Source organism: Cervus elaphus, chromosome 14 (assembly GCF_910594005.1).
Source record: "Cervus elaphus chromosome 14, mCerEla1.1, whole genome shotgun sequence".
NCBI classification, from domain to species: Eukaryota; Metazoa; Chordata; class Mammalia; order Artiodactyla; family Cervidae; genus Cervus; species Cervus elaphus.
The window spans coordinates 8,230,809-8,241,816 of NC_057828.1; positions in this window are offsets into that span (position 1 = coordinate 8,230,809).

The window sequence follows — 11,008 nt, forward strand, 5'->3', positions numbered from 1 at the left end:
GAGCTGGGACACGTGACTGAACTTGCAGTGAGTGGGAGTATGCCAGGGAGGGGTGTGTGTGTGTGTGCGTGTGTGTGTGCGTGTGTGTGCGTGTGTGTGTGTATGCATGTGTGTGCATGTGCGTGTGTGTATGCGTGTGCGCGCGCATGTGTGTGTGCATGTGTGTGTGCGTGCGTGTGTGTGTGTGCGCGTGTGTGTGCGTGTGTGCGTGTGTGTGCGTGTGTGTGTATGTGTGTGTGTGTGTGTGTGTGTGTGTTGCGGGGATTGGGGACAGGGAAAAGAAGGGGAGAATGACAGTGATAAAACCCTTCCAGATAGGCAGATGCAAAAAAAGATTTTAAGCATTGTGAAATGGATGCTGTTCCAGAGAAAGCTACAATTTGAAAAGGTACATGCATCCTAATGGTCACTGCAGAACTGTTCATGATAGCCAAGACACGGAAGCAGCTTAAATGTCCATTGACAGATGAATGGATAAAGAAAATGTGGCATATATATACTTACATATATATATATAATGGGTATTACTCAGCCAAAAACAGGTTGAAATAACGCCATTGCAGTGTCCATCCACATGGACGGACTTAGAGATTATCATACTAAGTGAAGGAAGCCAGGCAAAAACAAATATCATGTGATATCATTTATATGTGGAATCTAAAAAAATGACAGAAATAAACTTATTTACAAAACAAAAATAGATTCACAGACATAAAAAGCAAACTTACGATTACGAAAGGGGGGAGGGGGAAGAGGGGTCAATGAGGCTTTGGGATTAACATATACACACGGGTGCTGTGTGCTCAGTCGCTCAGTTGTGTCCGACTCTTTGTGACCCCATGGACTGTACCCCACCAGGCTCCTCTGTCCATGGGGTTCTCCAGGCAAGAGTACTGGAGTAGGGTGCCAAGCCCTTCTCCGGGGGATCTTCCCGACCCAGGGGTCGAACCCTTGTCTCCAGCATCTCCTGCATTGCAGGCAGATTCTTTACCATCTGAGCCACCATGAATACTGGAGTGGGCAGCCTATCCCTTCTCCAGGGGATCTTCCCAACTCAGGAATCGAACCGGAGTCTTGTGCTTTGCAGGCAGATTCTTTACCAGGGAAGCCCTCATATACATACTACGATATATAAAATAGATAACCAACAAGGACCTACTGTATAGCACAGGGAACTATACTCAATTTTTGTAATAACCTATAAGGGCAAAGAATCTGAAAAAGAATAAATATCTGGATCACTTTGATGTACACCTGAAGCTAACACAACATTGTAAATCAACTATACTTCAATTAAAAAAAAAGGAAGAGCTGCTGGTTCTGGAATTTGGTGAGACATTCGGTGTGTATGGAACACAAGGAACATGGGGAAGAGAACAATGAAGTTAGCCAGAGACCTTACCTAGCCTTGTATGCCGAGCCAAGGAGGTGATAGGTACGCATCAACAGCCAGCTGCCCCAGCAACTGGAGGGCAAGGAAGTTGGCTGATGCTGGCATGGGCCCTGGCAGAGCCTGGAGACCAGCCATACCTCTGGGCCAGGAACATATTCTAGAAGGCCCCAGGATGAAGCATTGTACTGGCCTTGTGGTTGCTGACCTCTGGCTCAGACAAAGAGGGCTGGATGATGAGAAGTTTTCACTCCCAAATTGCAACTTTCCTTGGAAAGCACTAAATTTTCCTACTTTTATTCCCTGGTGAGTGGAATGGGATTTTCTAAATTTTGCAATCGAATTTCAAGAGATCAAAAGAAAAGCTGTTCATTTGTAGTTTTTCTTTTTTTTTTTTTTAAAGCCAGCAGAAGTGGGAGCTGCCATACTCATATGTCTTAGAACATACAATCTTATAGTCCGTGACCCCTCAGTTCAGTCCAGTCACTAAGTCGTGTCCAACTCTCGGCGACCCCATGAATTGCAGCACGCCAGGCCTCCCTGTCCATCACCAACTCCTGGAGCTTACCCAAACTCATGTCCATCGAGTTGGTGGGGCCATCCAACCATCTCATCCTCTGTCATCCCCTTCTCCTCCCGCCTTCAATCTTTCTCAGCATCAGGGTCTTTTCAAATGAGTCAGTTCTTCGCATCAGGTGGCCAAAGTATGGGAAAAGACAAAAAGGTTTCTAGAAACTGCTCTGGTCCTGAGATGCTGTTCCTCATGGGACCTCAGGTCTGTTCTCTCTTATCCCAAGATACCTGGGCAAGGGTGGATCGTGGCCAACGTCTCGAGACCATTCTCTGGTCCAAGTCACCATGTTCACACCCTGGGCCCCTTCCACCTTTCCAGCTCTGCCTCCATCCCCTCCCAACTCCAAGTTAGCCTCCAGCCGTGTTGGCCCTCTTGCTTACTCTGATGTTCAGGTCTCCAGGACAGTTCTAGACAACGTTTCCCCTCATCTCTGTCTGTCAAATATCACTCCTGTTCCAGGTCAAGCCCAAAGGTCCCTGTCAGTGTGCAGACTTCCCCAGCCCATTCGACCCAGGAGCTCCCCCTTCTGTACTCTCTCAGCACTTTAGGTTCACCTCTGTTACTACATGTATTATAGCTTTTTGTTCTTATGTTAAGTCAACTGAATTTGTTGACTAAACCTCAATCATCTCTGTATCCCTAGGCCCTAGTAAGTGTACCTGACATACAACAGGCTCTCAATAAATACTATTTTTTTTAACAAATGAATTAATTTTAATTAGAGGATAATTGCTTTACAATATTGTGATGGTTTTTGCAATACATCAACATGAATCGGCCATGAGTAAATGTGTGTCCACCCCTTCCTGAACCCCACTCCCACCTCCCTCCCCACTCTACTCCTCTGGATTGTCCCAGAGCGCTGGCTTTGGGTACCCTGCTTCAAGCATCGAACTTGCACTGGTCATTTCTCTTACATATGTTTCAATGCTATTTGTTCAAATCATCCCACCCTCGCCTTCTCCCACTGAGTGCAAAAGTCTGTTCCTTTCGTCTGTGTCTCCTTTGCTGCTCTGCAGTAGGATTGTCGGTACCATCTTTCTAAGTTCCATACATATGCGGTATTTGCCTTTCTCTTCCCGACTTACTCTGTGTGTTGATGAGGGGTGGTTTATCTCAGCATTTCATCTATCAGGGTTGGGAAGTATAAAGATGACTTTGGGAAGAATTCCAACAGTAGAAAATGAGGAAAGGGCATTACAGGTGGAAGAAGCAGTATGAGCAGTTACCAAGGAGGAAAACATAGACAAACGTGGAGCCTGGAGGGAGGGAGTGGAGAGGAGAGGAGAGTGGCAAGGGCTAGGCAGGGTGCTGCGCTCCATACGCCTTGCTGTTCCAGGGCATGTGGTCCTGTCCGAGGCGCTGCTGTTCCCAGAGGAGGAGACTGAGCCATTGAAAGGTCAATCGGCTCACGGGCTGGTGATGGAGATGTGATTAGATCAATCCTGTTAGACTCTGAAGCCCATGATTGATCAGACCCTTTGGGAAGAGTAAGTGACTCAGGTTGGCTAGAGCCTAGAGTAAGTGAGGAGGAGCAAGAGGAGTGAAGTGTGGAAGGACCATATTACAGAGTTATATCACTAACCATATCTCGTGTTGTTGGACTGCCTATCGTGTGCCACAGCCGTGTCAGGCACCTTAAACACGTCATTGCGTTAACACAATAGCAGTGCTATTATGGGATCAACCCCACTTTACAGATAAGAGAACTAAATCTCAGAGAGGTTCAGTAATTTGCCCAAGGTCACACAGCCAATACGTGATGGACCAATGACTAAACTCAGATCTTTCAATTCCACAACCCACTTCATTGGGAAAGAATTTAGCGAGTGAATCATCACTTAATACTTCAATTCTGAATGATATAATGGGGTATGGATTTTTTTTTTTTTTTTTACTTTACATAGGCAAGCTCCAAGCTTAGGCTGCTCTTCCAACACCATCCTTTCCTTCCTGTATGTTTCTGCTCACTAGGCCTATTTTCTTGCCCTCTGCCCAGATGGCCAGAGCTGGACTCCAGGCAAAGTGAACTGCTAGCTTTTAAAAAAGACCAATTTTCTGGCAGATTAGAACTTTTCTTGAGAAAGAGAATGGGTAGGCAGGTAAGAAAAATGTAAAAAAAAAAAAAAATACGGGACCTGGCCCAGATCTCAAAAAGAGATAGAGAGATGGCTTTGGGAGGGCGGGGGAAATTGTCCCTGTTTTCATATACATTTCCTTTTTAGGCATTTGGTCCTGAATGGGTGAAGTTCAAAATCAGCTTCAGTCAGAATTACCTGCTCCTGTTTGTTCAGAAGACAGCTTTTCTGCCCTTACCCCAGATATTCATAATTTTTTTTTGGGGTGAAGCCCAAGAGTTCTGTCTTTCTAAGCAAGCACCCCAAAGATTGTACAAATAGAGAACACAGCCTTCGGTGACATGGTTACACCCATGGGCTTTAGCCGTTACTGTGGAGAAAATTTGAGGTGCCAGGAACTTGGGGCTGGATGGCTTCCAGGTTCCTTCCGCAGTCACAGGCATTGACCTGTAGGCTTGTGTAGGAGTCCCGGTCTTTCGGAATTAGTGATGTGGTTACAGCAGCAACGTGACTCTGTGGATGGAGGAAGATGCGTCGGATGTGAGAGTCTCCCTCCATGAGCCTGTGTGCGTCATCTCTGTCACAGCTTTACTCTCAAAAACAAGTCATTTTTGTTCCTGTCAGCATCTTGGCCTGCAGTGGAGGGCAAGCTGAGATGCAGGGGCCCAGACACAGGCTTCAGGTGATGCTTCGGGGCTTGGCTGGGGCTGGGGAGAGCAGGAAAGTATTAGTCGACCAGCTCTAGGTGATTGAAAAGTATGACTTCAAAAAACACTGCCAGAGGAGGTAAAAGATACCTGCTTGCTTGAATTTTAGGGATGGTAGTATTTTGGGTTTCACTTTTTATTACCAGGGATAATAGAGGTCAGAGCTCTCCAAGGAAGTCAGTTTCAACCTGAATGCACTTCCAAACAATCTGAAGCTTTAAAACATGGAGCCGTCCAGGCCTCACCCCAGATCTACTAAATTCAGGTTTTCCAAGCTGGGACTTGGGAATCTGAGTGAAGCTCCCTGGATTCTGGAGCAGCTGGACTGGCACTGCTCCAGGGACTGGAAGACACTCCAGAAAGGTGAAAGAGAAAATCAGCCCCGCTTGAATATTGCAGAATCCAGTCATCTCTACTTGGCCCCGTCTTTGTCTTTTCCTTTCCATCCCCACCATTACATGGCAGGAAGCTCAGAAAAGCCTCACCTCTCCTTTCTCCTATAAGGCAACACAGGGATTTGTCTAGCTGTGTACAATCCAGAAGGGTTTGATGCATTTGGATATTGTACATATATTAATTTTCGTTACATTTCAACATGGGTTGCTTGCTAGTTACACTGGCCTGCTGACTTTGCAGATGACAACTGTAGGATGTGGGCTCCCAGGCCCGGGACGTCACAGAACCACGTTGGATGACTTCTGTTCGAGTCATGGTTTAGAGAACCCGTGCTGGGAGAGCTGGACAAATGAACCCTGAGGTCCTTCTAACACAGGCATTCCACAGCTTCAGTGTTCACCATTTCAAGTGTTCTTTTCTTTACACCTCCATGGATTCTTTACCCAGGTATAAGCCGCAGGTTGGGCTCATCGTAATCAAATGGGTAGTGAGAAGCTGAGAGTGACTAGAGATGGAAGGAATGAGAGCATATGAAGTCTCCCCAAGGGTGCATCATTTGAGTCATAGGCTGCATCTTTTGTCTCAATAACAAGCTCTTATTGATGTCATCATCTTTCCAGGGACAACTCAGTCAGGAAGAGATTTAGTGTACCTTGAGAAAGTCACAACATAGAAAGGCACATGTACCCGTGTGCGTTGCGACACTATTTACAATAGCCAGGACACGCAAGTAACCTAAATGCCTACTGACAAAGGAATGGATAGAGATGTAGCACATGTATACAATGGAATATTGCTTAGCCATAAAAAGGAATGAAATTGGGCTGTAGAGATGTGGATGGACCTTAGAGTCTTGTCATACAGAGTGAAGTAAGACAAAGAGAAAAACATATATATTAATGTATATATATGCATATATTTTCTAGACCTGGAGTCTAGAAAAATGGTATAGGTAAACCTATTTTCAGGGTAGGAATAAAGATGCAGATGTAGAGAATGGACATGTAGACACTGGGAGGAGGGAAGGGGAGGGTAGGATGAGTGAGGACTGACGCATATGCACCACCGTGTGTGAAATAAACATCCAGTGGGAAGCTGCTGTATGCCACAGGGAGCTCAGCTCGGGGCTCTGGGACGACCTAGAGGGGAGGGACTAGGGGTAGGGTGAGAGGGGTCCGGGAGGGAGGGGATGTGTATATCCATATAGCTGACTCACTGTCCTTCAACAGAAACTAACACAACATTCTAAAGCAATTTTACTCCAGTTTTTTTAAAAAAAGGTGTTCCTGATTAGAGATGCTTGATCAAACAAGAGAGTACACCGCCCAAGAAACCCCCTCAACCAGTCTCCTTGTTTGCTTTCTGAACCTTCACTGGGGCGTGGAGGAGAAGATGTGCCGGGATTTTTTCCACCTAAAATTTTCTATTTTTTGGGCCCTGAAATTCCATTATAGGAAAAGTAACCGTGCCCTTGAAGGACTGAGCAGACACCGACTGCCGTGGGTGGTGTGATCTGAGCCCCAGTGGAAGGCTCTCTGGAAGGAGACTGCACCAGCCTCTCTCCTTTCCAAATCACACCCCTTCCTCAAAGTTGCACTCAATCCTGAGCTTGTCTGTGGACATTGTTCTGATCATTCAAGCCCTAATTGATGTACCTGCCCCGACCTGGTTTTGATTCTAGAGTACACTTGTATTCATACAATTCATTTAGCTCTTAATCATTTATGCTTTTCTGATAGTTCTCAGTTAGCTGTCTTGGATTTTTATGTATCTTTTTGTGCTAATTTACTTTCTCAAGGATACTGTGAACAAGTTAATGCATTTACATCATTTATTTCCATTGAAATAAATTGTTGAATTGTTGAGTGTCAGTTTACGGTAGCCATTGTTCAAGGTCCTCGGCAATATACATATATATAGATATATAAAGATATATATATTTTCAGATTGTAGATGCTATAAAGACAAAGAATCTAAGGGAAGTTAAATGATATGATAAGAAATGATCAGGAAAATGAATAATAATTTCATTCATTTTTTGGTTAACTTACCAAAAGTACCATATGCTAGATACTTTATAAAATTTACATCTCTGTGACTAGATTAAACCATTACAAAAAGGAAACAATCCAAGTGGAAAAAATACTATGAGGCTGAAAAACATGGTTATTGAATTAAACTGTAAAATGGAAGCCATGACTTACAAATGGACACTGCAGGAAACTAAGTCAGTGAGTAAAAGATCGACTTAAGATAAATTTCCTAGAACACAGAAGAAAAAGATAAAGAAATGAAAATGAAAGAACAGAATAATTGCGAAAGACAGATATCAAAGAGCCAACCCACAAGTAACAGGAGTTACTAAAATAATTTACAGAATAATTTGTAGCAGAAGCCATATGTAGAACATTTATTAACCTTCAGTAACATTTTGTTTTTGAAACTGAGACCGCTTATGGTATTCATTAAGAATCTTTGCTTTGTGTTAGGGCTTAAATGAAAGAAGGGATTGTATTGGTTCATATAATTAAGCCCACAGGTTCACCAGGAATCTGTCTCTCCAGACAGTTAGCTTCATTCTTGGGTCTGTTGTTCCCATAGGGTGGCTCCCTTTTGCTCCTATATTCTTCTAGGTTTCCAAGCCCAACGGAAGAAAGAGTTGTGTATTTCTAATACTTGTGACATTAACCTTGGGTTAATCCTCACTGATTCTGGTCTGGCTTGAGATTGTACTCACTCTTGAATCAATCCAGGTGCCCGAGAAGGGCTGCTGCATTATTTTCATTGGTAGCACACTCTCCTTCCTAGAATGAGGGGATGTTCAGATCTAGCTAGTGCCCACAAGGACTGGAAGTGAGGGAGAGACAGGTTCCCAGAGGATAATGTGGTTGTGGATTCCAGAAGAAAGGGTAGTAGATGCTGGGTAAGCTAAATAACGTCATCGGGGGGTAGATTAATAAAAGAACTGCTCTCGATCTAAATCTAAAAGATTACCAAAATCCTATAAATAAGTATGCCTCAGATTTCTCCTTCTAACTCCTAACTCTAAATGCGATCTATCTGCTGTGTGTGCTAAGTCACTTCAGTTGTGTCTGACTCTCTGCGACCCCACGGACTGTAGCCCGCCAGGCTCCTCTGTCCATGGGATTCTCCAGGCAAGAATACTTGAGTGGGTTGCCATGCCCTCCTCCAGGGGATCTTCCCGACCCAGGGATCAAACTCTCTTATGTCTCCTGCATTGGCAGGTGGTTCTCTACCACTGGCACCCCCCTGGGAAGCCCCTGAATGCTATGACACAGGGGAATTCCTTCCTTGAATTGTGAAGGAAAGGTTGTGTGACTCAAGAATTCTTGGGTAAACTGATGCTCATAGTATATGTACTCTTAAAATAAAGTTCCTAGGACACTCCTTGAACAAACTGGTAAAAATGTGTTCCAGAATAAGGATAAATTAAGAGTAAGTACATATCATCACCAAGTCCTGTAGTTCCACCTCTGAAATGGGTTCCCTTTCCACCATCATCTGTAGCCCAGTCACTATCATTTCCCATCAGGACCATTGCCAGTCTGTGAACTTGCCTTTCTCTTTCACTCGCAGCCCTTCCAAGCCATCCCTATATATTACCCAATGGTCTGCCAGTAAATTAGATCACATGTCCTTGCTTAAAATAATTTATGGCTTTGTATAGTGTGTAGACTACATTCAGGCTCCTCACCGTGGCTTTTGAGAACTAGCCTGTGCGGATTCAGCCTCCACGCATTATCCCCAACCCACTGTCCTCTGCTCACCTCGCTGCAGACACATGACTACCTGTCTGTCCTTTCTGCCAACGTGCCAAGCTCCTTCCTCTGTCGGGCCTTCTCACAGGCTGTTTCTTCTTCTTGGACCTTTCCTTCTCTCAATTCTCCTTGGCTGGCTCCTCTTTCATGGAGTTTTAACTTACTTACACCACTTCCTCAGATGTTTTCTGATCTCATAATCTAAAAATAGGCTTCCTTTTATTTTTCTTGGCATCCTTATCTCAAACCACTAATCACAGTCTGCAATCATACATTGACTTGTGTTTACTTGTGTTATATCTGTCTTGTCTGGGAGCCTGAATCCATGAAGGCAGGGACCATTTTGTTTGCCACAGAATTCACAGGTTTTAGTACTTTGTGGGTTACAGGAGTGGTATAATATATATATATATATATATATTTTTTTTTTAGGAGGCAGGAGAGAACCACTGAAATGAGGCAGCTACATAGAAATAAATATATACTAAAAAGATGTTGAGGTAGTCAATTTAATCGTAATTTCTAAGGTGATGGCAAACATTTTTCCTTTTAAAGAGATGATGTAAAAAAAATGGAGCCGGGGGCAGATTTTAAAGTTCTGGATTAAATGAACAAATTCAGTATATAATGCCCTCTGTTCCTGATTTCGGGCCAGAAAAGTGGATACAGACTAATATGATGCAGAAACTCGGAGCAGAACGAGCTGCGCACACAGTGTTTGTGACCTTGAGGGAAGGAGAGGATTCAGTAAACCAAGGAGAGGTGAGAAGGCCCTTCCTTGTGAGTGTGAGTGTGTGTGCAGGGCTAAGGTAGTGAAAGACTAAGCAAGCAGAGCTCTGCACTTGAGATGAGCACGTGTGGGGACCAGGAGCCCAGCGAGGCTTCCGTCGCCAGAGCGCTCAGCGCGGGTTAAAATTCAGGAAATGAAAAGCTGCAGGGACGAGGGCAAAAGCGGCTTCCCTGGTGGGGCTCGGCGGTCCGGCCGAGTGCCCGCAGCAGCCGGGGCCTCTGGCTCCTGGACACGGAGGAGGCCTTGTAGGACGCGAAGAAGGGCCGGGCCCAGGCGGCAGCGAGGCTGCAGGCGCGCGAGGGGCTGCGCACAAAGGCAGGCCGAGCGCGCGGGCGTCGCAGATGAGGGGCCGCGAGCAGCCGGGGTGACAGGAGGGCCGGCCGAAGAAGGCTCCTGAAGCAGACTCGCACGCGCCCTCACGAGCCCAGAAGTCAGGGCTAGAGGGAGCGAGCAAAGCTGCTCTCTCTCCCAGAAAGCAGCCTCCTGTGTGTCGGCGTGTGTCCCGAGCGGTGAGCCCGTGGGTGCTGCCGCCCGCAGCCCCGGGCAGCTGAAGGAGCAGTGGAGAGGGGCCTGGAGCACCCTCGGGGCTGGCCCACCGTCTCCGTCACTTCAGCTAGTTCACATCTTAGGACGGCTCTCCTGGCAAGGAAGGCGGGATGACGCTCCCACAGTCTCCCGTGTGATCCCCCCCGCAGTAGGCTTTGTCAGCTGTGATGCCAGTTATGCTTGGTCCTGGATGGGGGGCGGGTAGGTGGGCACGAGTCTCTGGAGATGCCGCCTGTGGGTCTGGGCTCCGTGGCTTTTTTTCCTGCCGGGTCCTCGCTTCAGTCCAGCCTCGAAGGAAGCCCGTGATGGCCAGCTGAACAGGGCATTCCTCTGTCCAGTCTTCAGCTCCGGTGGGGACTTCAAAAGATGATTTCGTTTGTCACCCTGCCTCTGAGAAAGTCTGCAGTGCACCCATCCCAACTTCTGGGCGTCTGTCTAGTCTTGGGAGACTCCCCAGAAAAGGCGAACGTGTGACCTCTTCCCCAGGTACGGCAGCACGGGAAGACGGGGTTATAAGAACATTTGCCACCAGATGGCACCATAGCAGGCCCTGCACAGGCCGTGAGACCCACACAGACCAGAGACAACCAGGAGCCTTGGCCGTGGGCTGGCGGTGGCGAGAAGGGTACCTTTCCACTACAGTGACTTGTAAGATGCGTTTCTTCAATTCTGATGAGCTTGACGGGAATTTCCTCAGATTAATCAGTGAATGGTGAGTTGTAGCTCAACCATCTCATCTGTGCTTTTG